This window comes from Panthera pardus, unplaced genomic scaffold (assembly GCF_024362965.1).
Source record: "Panthera pardus isolate Hobbes unplaced genomic scaffold, ASM2436296v1 HiC_scaffold_13, whole genome shotgun sequence".
Lineage (NCBI taxonomy): Eukaryota > Metazoa > Chordata > Mammalia > Carnivora > Felidae > Panthera > Panthera pardus.
This window is the reverse complement of record NW_026526688.1, coordinates 26,745,163-26,754,938: the sequence shown is the minus strand read 5'-3', so window position 1 is coordinate 26,754,938 and position 9,776 is coordinate 26,745,163.

The window sequence follows — 9,776 nt, the reverse complement described above, 5'->3', positions numbered from 1 at the left end:
AAAAGACCTAAGATCTCACTGAGAAGACAGGTCTTATTGAGTTGAAAAGACAGGGATCGGAGTTAAGGGGATTTGGGGAGGCCAAGCTGGTTGGAATTGATGAGGAGTTCCTGGAGAAAGAGCTTCGGAATACTCATGGCATACCCTTGAATCTTTAGCTGAATAAGAATCAGCGGGTATGTGGTGTGAACCTCCACAAGGCCCACAAAGAATAATTGCGGGGAACAGTTAAGTCAGACAATTCTCAGAGTTCACACTGGAAGAGGACTCGTTTGAGTTCCCCACTGCCGTTGACTACATGGAATTTGCTCCTGAGACCCAGAGGTGTCATGTCTCAGTTGTGAGGTCAACTCCTGAGACCCTGGGGTCTAGAGAAAAAGCTATTGTCGATTCTTCAAAAGCTTAAAACCCTGAAAGGATCAAACTTGCTCAGCAACTAACCTGACTGCCTGCCAGAACAAAGGCTAATTCTCTCTAAAAGACTACAATGCAACTCAGGACTCAACAACATTAGGTTGAAAATATCAGGCATCTACCAGTTAAAAATTAATAGACCTGCCAAGTAATTAGGAGAATATATGAGACAGGCAATAGAAACATATCCAGAAAGGATACAAATGGGGGCATTGCAAAAACTTCAAACATCTATTATAAATGTACTCAATATGTTCAGTGATTTAAAGGAAAAAGATGATGGGAGAGAAATGAGGCTTTTTAAAAAGAAGCAAATAGAATTTCTGGTGAGGCTTTTTAAAAAGCAAATGGAATTTCTGGAGATGAAAAATATGTGAAATTAAAAAAATCTCTTGGCAGAGGCACCTGGGTCAGTCAAGTGTCCTTTGACTCTTGATTTCAGCTCAGGTCATGATCTCACGTTTCGTGGGTTCAAGCCCTGTGTCAGGCTCTGTGCTGAGAGTGTGGAGCCTGCTTGGGATTTTCTCCCTCTCTCTCTGTCCCTCTCCCGCTTGCACGAGCATGTGCCGTCTCTCTCCCTCAAAAATAAATAAATAAAAAAATCTCTAGAGAGGATGGATACCACATTTGGAACTGTAGAAAAAAGAAGTAACATACCAGTGGTAGCAATCCAAAATGACATGCTCAGAGAAAATAGGAAAAAAAAAAAATTTCCAGAGCCTCTTGTGACCTATGGGACAATATAAAGAGGCTATATATGCATTTAGAAGACTTTCACTGCCTCCATTTTGACCTTCAAACTTTCTAAGTTCTTTCCAGTTTACTTTTAACTTAGGCAGAAAACACTGAGGGCAGAGTATTCCCAGATGGGACCTGAAACTACCCCCTCAAGGAATAAGGACCGCCCTGAGCCAGCAAGACCCCACCACCCATGATTGACCTCCAGACAAAAATCAATTTGACCTTCACTGCCCACCTGGATATACTCACCGACCTGTGTCTCACATTTTCTATATATAAACCCTATAGGTATTTTCAGCACTTTGGAGACAGTCTTTGAGATGCTAGTCCACAGTCTTCCTGGTGTCGGTCTCACTGAAACAAATTTCTCTCATGTTTCACCACCACTAGTTTCTCTGCCTTTGGATTTTGTCAGCTTAAAAGTAGCTAGAGAAAAAAAGGCACAGAGCACAGTAAGAATTTTTATGGCCTTCTCATTAGAAACTCCGCAAGCCAAAAGAAATGAAATAACTTTAAAGTACAAAAACAAAACCAACTGTCAGCTTGGAATTCTATACTCAGCAGGGCGAAACAAAGACTTTCCAGATAAACAAGCCCAGGAAAACCACATCCTGAAGTAGAGTCATCCTAGCTGACCTGCAGACCTGTGAGGAAGAAAAATAATTGCTTATTGTAAGCCACTGGGGTGGTTTTATGATAGGAAAAGATAGGCTTCAGTCGGCAGAGGCTAGGTTCTGAGGTCCCTGGGTGGGGAAAAACATTTATTTTTTGGAACAATGCTGGGAGTGTCTGACTGCAGCAAACCCCCTCGGGCATGAGGTTCCTCTTAAGAATGTAACAGACACCACCTACTCTCCCCCTCAGATTTCCCTCAGGAATTCGACAAAAGACATAACTAAAAATAAGTAGTAGGGGCGCCTGGGTGGCTCAGTCCATTGGGCTTCCAACTTCAGCTCAGGTCGTGATCTTATGGTTCCTGAGTTTGAGCCCCACGTCGGATTCTGTGTCTCCCTCTACCCCTCACCCGCTAATGATCTGTCTCTCAAAAAAAAAAAAAAAAGTATATTAAAAAAAAATTATAAAAAAATAAAAAGAAGTAGTAGCCTATAAAATGTATGACCCACAAGAAATGATATGGCCATAGACCACCCCTCATACAATAGTAACGAGCCAATTTAGAATGGACAACCCAGCACCTAGAGTTATCAAGCCAGTAGGGTAGGATCTGAGAAGGAACTAAGGGTAAGGGAAGGCTGGGCGGGGGGGCATCCAGAACCTTATAAAACAAGGACCCTTGCCTATAGTCCGTGGACATTCACTTTCGAATGTCCCCTCTCTGTAAAGAGAGTTTTCATACTGTTCTTACTTTCTGAGCTTGTACTCTAATCAACTTTTGCCTGCTGCTCATTCTGTGTCCACCTCTTCATTCTTCGAAGCAGTGAAGACATATAATTCCCTACTGGAGAAAGGGACATAATTGGAAATCTCCTACAGATCTGTTACTTCTGCTATCACCTGCTTCCTCCTTAGTGGACTGTATGTTTTCCCTCATAACTACAGATTTACCTTTGTGTTTATAAGGTTTATAGGCTCAGAAATTAAAAGGATTTCTAAGATACGACGGAACTGATAATCTCTGTTTGCCAGATTTATTCATTTTCTCCTTAGATTATGACTTTGAGTCCTGACACACAACTGCAGAGAAATTGATGAGAATCCTAATCTCATCTCCCTGTCACCTAGAAGATGCTGTTTCTCTCAAAGAAAAAAAGGACCCAGTGAACACTATCAGGATCAACATTACATGAACATTAATAAGCACTAGTTACAAACTGTTGCACTTGAACTTTTTGATCTAGGTGTGTCAACTGTTAAGAAAGATTCACTATCAAGAAGTGATAATTTACCTACACTGCAAATGACGGGCTTACACTTAGTACTGTTGCCTGTATCTATGGGAATAAGATACCAAAACCATTCTTTCATTCAACAACTATTTATTGAGAAACTTTTATGTGTCAGGAATAAGCATTGAACAAAATAACAAAAACCCTTTGCCCTGGCGGAATTTATATTGGAAAAGTGCAATTAGACAATAAACAAAAGATGGGGGTGTCGGGGTGGCTCAGTGGGTAAAGGGTCCAACTTCCGCTCAGGTCATGATCTCACAGTTCATGGATTCGAGCCCCACATCAGGCTCTGTGCTGACAGCTTGGAGCCTGGAGCCTGCTTCAGATTCTGGGTCTCCCTCTCTCTCTGCCCCTCCCCTGTTCATTCTCTGTCTCTCTCTCAAAAAACGAATAAACATTTTAAAAAAGACAATGAAAGAAATGAATAATATGTTCACACTGTGGAGAAAAACTAAGCAGGTAAGGGGAATGGGGCGTGCCTCTGGGTGAGGATTTGAAATCGAGTGGTTATAGGAGGTCTCTCTGATTATGTGCTATTTGAGCAAAGACCTGAAGGAGGTAAGGGAGTGAACTGTGAGGATATTGGGTAAGAGAATTTCAGGCAGAGCAAGCAACAAGTAAAAAAGCCCTGAGCTGAGAATGTGCCCGGATTATTCAGGAAATACCAGTGTCCGATACTTTCCTTTGATTATATGATATCTGCGTGTAGGAGACACAAATGTTTTTCAATGTTGACTTTGTTGTTACTTTTCACATACCAGTAAGGGAGAAATATCAATGATCCTAGAGCCTTCTGCCTAAGAAAATATGTGCCCTGGTTGGACAGCTAAAGAAGAAAGCCTCCCTGAACATTTAAGATATGGCACAAGCCTAAAAGAGTTTTAGAATTGGTTATTCTCTTGTTAACCCCAATAAAAATATACCCGCCTTTCATTTTGGTACAGTGTCCCTGGATTAGCCCACTGTCAGCGATAGATCTGTGTATAGGTATTATTAGATACTGGAATTTGTAGATTTTCCTAGGCTGAACTACATACATGAGGTTTGCGGAATTGAATTTGTTTCTAAGTCATTTGCCCATTGCCTCCTGGTGCCACAAGTTGTATGTTTTGTTCTGTATGTTTACCTTTGTATCTGAGCACGCTGCTCTGCTCCATTGGTCTGTGGTGGCTGTTCTCATACCTTTTCCGTGCTGTTTTTGTTGCTTGGCTCTGCAACATGTCTGCAACAATATTTTCTAAAAACACCTCTTCCTCTTTACAGTTCTTTTTCAAGACTGACTTAGCTATTTATGCATTTTTGGTCTTTCACATACATTTTGGGACAAATTTATTAGTCCTCAAAAATCCAACAAATATCTTTGATTAAAATTGAATTTACCAGAATAATTTGAAGAGAATGAACATATTAATATTAAGTCATCCTATTCAAAAATATAACTATTCAGATAATTTTATATGTCTTTAAAATTTTATGATTTTGTCCGTAAAAGTCTTGTACATTGTTGGTTAAATTGATTCCTAGCTATATTATGACTTTTGTTGCTGTTATAAATGGTATAATATTTTTAAGTTTAGATTGGTTATTTGGGGTGAAAAAAATACTATTGATTTTTATAATTCCTAAAGTTGCTTATGAACTTTAATATTTTTTTATTCTGTTGGGTTTTTTTCTAAGTTGAATGACTATTTCTACAAATAATGTTTTAGTTTTACCCTTCCTACCCTTAGACCACTTTTACCTTTTTCTTTCTTATTGCATTGGCCAGGAACCTTGAAAATTTCTTAATAGTAATGGTACTGATGAGGGAGCATAAAGCAAGCTGACAGCCTGCAACCACCACCCCCCCCCCCCCCCCTGCCCCGGTGGGATATGTGAGAGCTTCTTTTTGCCCAAGGACAAAAGAAAGGGAAAGAAAACAAATGATTAAACAAGTTACAAGAAAATTAGTAAATTTACAAGAAAAGGACCATCTTATCAATAGCGTAATCTCCAGGAACTCCCTACTGTCTTAATGTTAATGCTTTGCTAGAGGGAAAAACAACCCTAGCTTGACAACAGCTAGGCCTCCAGGATCCTGGGAGTCTTCTTTAGCATGTGGAAATCCCTTTAAGAAACTTCCTCTTGACTTTACCTCCCCAACTGCATAGCGTATAACCAGTCACTCTTCACAGCCCTCCCGCCCCCCTCCCGCCGTGCAGCTCATTCTGCCTATGGGTCCTGTCCCTGTGCTTTAATAAAAATCACCTTTTTGCACCAAAGACTTCTTCAGGGATTCTTTCTTGGCCAACATCTCTGAACCTCCATCACTCCAAAACCCCATCACTTACTTCTACATTTTCTATATTTTTGCTGCCACCTTCTGGGAAAAGATCTGATATTACAAATCTCTAACTTGTCCTCCAGCTGTATCCGCCCAGCCATTTTTATCTATTTATTGTCTTTTCCCTCCAACTATTTTATTTAGTCAAAGAATAACACAGGGACCTTCAGTAAATTTGCTTCAGGAATTTAGTCACCCGAGGAAGGCAGTCATTAAACTATTGTTAAGAAACAAAGACAAAAACTGAAGTTAAAAGACAGAGCAGAGAGGAAAAAGCCCAGACATTCTGGAGTGACCGTTGTACACAATATTTGGGGTATGTGGTTAGCCATCAGCTTGAATGAGACAATGGTGGGGGGGGGGGGGGGGATCAAAGAAAACAATTTCAGTGGCTTGTGGACTTTTGGAAAACCTTGAGAACTTAACTAGGGAGCCTGTACCATGCTGTCATGCCTGCCAGTGTGTTTGTGGCACCTTGTCAAGGCCAGATCTTCACCATGTCCCTCATCAGAATTTTTCCTTTTTCAAAACTCACATTCCCACTTTGAAATTATTTCTTATTCTTGTTCATATTGCTAATATCTTCCTGTAACTCCTTACGTATATTCATCATGCATATTTTACGTTTTGGGGTCATCTGTTCTAATAATTTTGATTCAGTTGGTATGTGTGATTCAACTTGTTGTGCATTTTATGATCTCTTTGTCCCACTTCAGGTGCCAGGTTATTTTGGCTTGTGAGCTCATGTGCCCGTGGGAGCGTCTGGTAATATGAATTGGGGAGGAGGCATGTGTGACCCTCCAGATGGATTTAAGAAGGAAGTTACTGAGCCCCAATCACTGCAAAATGAATGCTAATCACTCCCATTTATTGACACTCCACCAGGTAACTACTCTAAAAGTTCCGTCTTTAATCTGTTGGGAAGAAGTATCTTTGACAAATCAACTCCCTAGTTCATAATCCATCAGCTCTGGGATTTGGGATGCAAGGAAAGGGTGAAGAAGCAAATGTCTGAAGCGAGCTGGACAGCCTGTTTTTCTTTTCATCAACTCCTCTCCCCTGACACTCACCCTAATGCTTCTACCCTGATGTAAGACATGGGAAGGCTTAGGAGGTTGCTGCCCGTGTCCTCTAAGCCTTCTCATGGCCGCTCCCAGCTGCCCATGACCCCGGGCTGAGCCTGCCCCAACCCACCCCCAAATAAACACACGTACCTCCCACACCATTTCGAAACTACCTTCAGACTCCCAAGGGGTTTCTCCTTTTGTTGTAGTGGTGGTTGTTCATTTCTCAAATCCATGCTTTTTTCCTAATTCTAGAATTTCTCTAGGGTTCATGGGAAAGAAAGGAAGCTAATGAGTTCCGAAGCTATTTCATTATTTCTATAATAGTAAGATATATGGTGTTTTCATTTCCTAGGGCTATCATAACAAAGTATCCCTGACTGGGCGGCTTAAATAGAAATTTATTTTTTTATAATTCTGAAGGCTAGAAGTCCAAGATCAAGGTGTGTGCAAGGTTGGTCTTCCGAGGCCTCTCTCCTTGGCTTATAGCTGCCATCTTCTCCCTATGTCTTCTCATGGTCTTTCCTCTAACTGTCTGTGTCCACATTTCTTCTTCTTATAAGGACACCAAATATGTAGGACAAGGGCCCAGCCTAATAAGTTTCTTTTAATGTAATTACCTTTGTAAAGACCTCTGTCTTCTAATACAGTTACATTTTGAGATACAGCAGTTAGGACCTCAACACATGAATTTGGAGGGTACACAACTCAGCCCATAATATATGGCATTTACATTCTATTTGGAGCTATTTTGGAGCATTCCCATTTGACTTAGCTTGTTTCTCATGTTTTGACTTTCTCTCTCACCACCTCAGGTTCTCTGGTCCATTATATTAAGTCTCTTGCCAATATCTTAAGTTGGTTTCCCTAACAAAACCCCCTGTGATGGTAACTCTGGCTACCTTCTCCATGCTTGCTCTGAGTTCTGGGAGATGCCTTAGAGATCATACAACAGGTAGATCAGTGCTATGGTAAATTAATGACCACCAAGTCTTGTGGGCACTAATCCTCCCTGGCACCCCTACCACGTTTCTCTCCCTATCTTGCCTTTCCTGTCCATGACTCCTACTGCGAACCTCTGCTCTCACCTCCAACCTCCAATCTACTTTCTGCTTATGTTCACCTCCTGCTTCACAAAGGAAATAGTAACCTTCTAAAGAAAACCATTTTAGCTTTCCACCCCCAAATCTTCACCTATGCATACCTGATCTTGTTTTTGTTTAAAATGTTGGTATTTTAGGGGCACCTGAGTGCCTCAGTCGATTAAGCATCTGACTTTGGCTCAGGTCGTGATCTCACGGTTCGTGAGTTCGAGCCCCACGTCAGGCTCTGTGCTGACAGCTGGGAACCTGAAGTCTCCTTCCCTCTCTGCCCCTCCCCTGCTCACAATCTGTCTCTCTCTCTCTCTCGCTCTCAAAAATAAATAAAACATTTTAAAAAACTTAAAAAAATAAAATTTTGATATTTTGTTCATTATAGATCTTTTGCATTATTTTTTATTTATTATACAAAATAATGTTTATCTTAATTACTGAGTTTTTGGTGCTTCCTCAAATTTTGTGAGTGAGTGCCTCGTTTACTTCACCCTAGTCCTGCCCCGGATCCATCCATCCATTCTTCCTTCCCTCCTTCAATTTTTGAGTGAATACCACCACCGGTTTTCTGAATTCCCCTCCTCTCCTACCTTCTCAGGAAGCTTGAATTTTGTACTATCCATTCTCTCTCCTGTATTTTCCATGTTTTCCTTGCAAGTGGACCTTTCCCTTCTGTACGTAAATGGGCTCAACTCAAAATTTTCCAACTTAAAAAAACCAAACAAAACATTTTCCTCAACCTCAGAACCCCTACGGCTGCTGTCTTCTCTCTCTGTTTTCCCCTTTGGAGCTAAACTTCTTGGAAGAAATGTCTCTCTTTCCACACCATCCACTCACTATACAATCTGCATTAGTTTGGATTCCACCCTTACAGTCCAGGGCCTTTACTTCTCCATTGAGCTCGCCAGTTAACTCCATGTGGTTAACTTAAACCCAGTAAGCTCCTTTCAGAGCTCATCCTACATGACCTTTCAACAGCATCTGGCATTGTTGGCCATTATTTATTTACTGAAACACTTTCTTACTTTGTCTGTATGACAACACGTTTGCCTGGCTTCCTTCCTTTCTCTCTGAGAAAGATTAAGAAGGAATGGTCCTTCTTAATCTCAGTGGTCAGTCCCCCCTCTTGTACTCAGTTGTTTAAAGCAGGAGTTCTGTCATGGCTGCATCCTAGGCCCTCTTCTTTTCTCTTATTCCTCTCTCAGTGTAGACTCTCACCCTAGGTGTTCTTATCCATTCCTCTAGCTTTATTTACCATCCATTTGCCAATGATTCCCAAACTTACATTTCGACCCAAGGTCTTAATTCTGAGCACCAAATCCACATAACTAATTGCTTATTCACAAACACCTCAGACATTTCCAAAAGTGAACTCATCATCTTCCCACCAAAACCTACCACTTGTCTGTGGTTTCTTTTCTCAGTAAATGGTTCTACCATCCACACAGTTGATGAGACCAGGAACATGGGATTCACTTTTGGTTTTTCCTCTTCTTCACCTTCCTTAATCAATACGGCTGCAAAGCTCAGAATGACCTGGGTTGTTCTTATCTCTCCAGGTGTAGCATGAAATACCTTCTGTGTCTTTCCATACTTCTTTCAGTACCTCAGCATTCTATGCTGGTTCTCATCTCAGGCATTTTCCAGCTAATTTCTCTCATTCTTCAGATTAGAATTTAAATTTCACTTCTCCAGAATGTTTCCCTCAGGTTCCCAGATTTTGTTCGTTTCTGCCCTCTATGACTTCTGCTTCCTTCCTTGGCATGTTTGTTAGAATAAAGATTTGACCGTGTGAGGAAAAGACCTTACGTAGCAGTAGCTTAAATGGTATGGGATTTTACTTCTCTCAGAAGTCCTCGTTGGGATCTGTGGTGCAATATGTCAAGGCCCAGAGTCATTTTACCGAGTTGCTCCACAGTTCAGAGTATGTTGACCTCATCCCCCTGTTACAGGCAACTTGGCATTCCGTGTGCATCCCAGCTGGCGGAAAAGGGGGGCATTGAAAGGGAGAATGTGCGTTTCCTGTTAAAGTCACACCTGTTAAGTCCTGCATACGACTTATGCTTAGATCCCATCTGTTGACACTTAGTCACATCACCGCACGCTAGTCACACAATAGACCGGTGAAAATATTGCCTTGGGTTCTGTGAAGAGTTAGCCACGGAGAGTCGGAAGTACATTGTTGAAAGAGGGCAGATCAAATATTCGGTCGACTGGCAGTCTCTGCCAC